This window comes from Octopus bimaculoides, chromosome 8 (assembly GCF_001194135.2).
Source record: "Octopus bimaculoides isolate UCB-OBI-ISO-001 chromosome 8, ASM119413v2, whole genome shotgun sequence".
Lineage (NCBI taxonomy): Eukaryota > Metazoa > Mollusca > Cephalopoda > Octopoda > Octopodidae > Octopus > Octopus bimaculoides.
In genome coordinates, this window is record NC_068988.1 from 86726000 (window position 1) to 86727657 (window position 1658).

Below are 1658 nucleotides of genomic sequence, written 5' to 3' on the forward strand. Positions count from 1 at the left end.
TATATATATATACTAGCTGACGCAGCCGGTAATTCCTAGGAAAGTGGGGCTTATCCCTTGGTTCCGTTCTTATAATTGTTTCGCTAATCCAATAACAACAATACAAAGTATGTAGCCCCGAAAAGGGCTTTAATGCGTTCCCAGAATATATAGAACTTAGGAGGAAATACTAATAAGGTATGTATATTAAAATCCTGAAGCATGTTATGTAACAACAGGCTAATCAGACATGAGATAATAACAATTCAAAGTGAATAGCTCTGAAAAGGGCCTTTGTGCGTTCCCAGAGAATATTACCCTCAGTGGCGCTAGTGTTGGTATATTCGTGAATAAGTCACTAACCGAAATAAGTGGATCTATTGTTTAGGAAAATACTATTTACTTGTTCAAGTGTTGTACCTAAAGTGCGAAAATAACTCTAACAGTTCAAATACTAAGAATTAAGCATACTCAATTTGATTTATACGAAATGATTTAAGAAAATGAATGGGTTATTTCCATTGACTGTTAAAATCTAGGCGAATGGGTTATTTCTCTTGGCTGTTAAAATGCAATATATTAGATGTATATAAGGATCCCTTCCAGGGGCCCTATTATCGATTTTTTTTCAATAATCTGAGTATGTCATGAGGCTTCCAGGCATGAGTTCTACTCACGTGTCAAGTTTCATCAAAGTCGATAAAACAATGTAGGAGGAGTTAGCTAACAACTCCACAACCACACCCATAGACATAATTTCTCACATATGTAGTAGATACACACAAACACACACACACATATATATATATAAATATACATATACATAGACAATTATATACATACACTTGTATATATATATATATATATATGTATACACACACATACATATATATATATACTCTTATATATAAATACATACATACACACACACACTCACACACACACATACATTCTCAAATACACACTCACTATATTAAGTATAAAGTACTTTGGATTTAGAATAGATAGAAAATTTGGGAAGTTGTGAAGTTCATGGCTTTTCCATGGGAGTTAATAAATTAAAACGACCACAACCGGAAATTGAGACTGCTTCATCGCCATTTTGAGCTAGTGATATATCAATTACTCAGATTGGTATGTACGATCATTGAAATATAGAACAGGTGTATAGAGACATATACACAGACGAAACAAACACACACACACACATACACGCACACACACACACACACACACAAAATCTTTTTATATATGTAATGTGTATATGTATGTACAGGTGCGTGTTATTACATGGCATATGCATGTATATGCATGTGCATACACAGGCACATACATACATACATACATACATACATACATACATGCATACATACATACTTATATGTGAGTGCGTATGTTAGAATGTGCACACATATTCGTATAGGTTAGACAGACAAACAGATGGATAGATACATAAATAGACAGACAGACAGACAGACAGACAGACAGACAGACAGACAGACAGACAGACAGATAGATAAATAGATAGATCGATAGATAGATACATACATGCATGCATACATACATAGACAGAAAGACAGACAGGCAGACAGACAGGCAGGCAGACAGACAGATACACAGGCAGACAGATAGATATGTGTATGCATGTGTATGGACATATAATTATATCCGAACATATA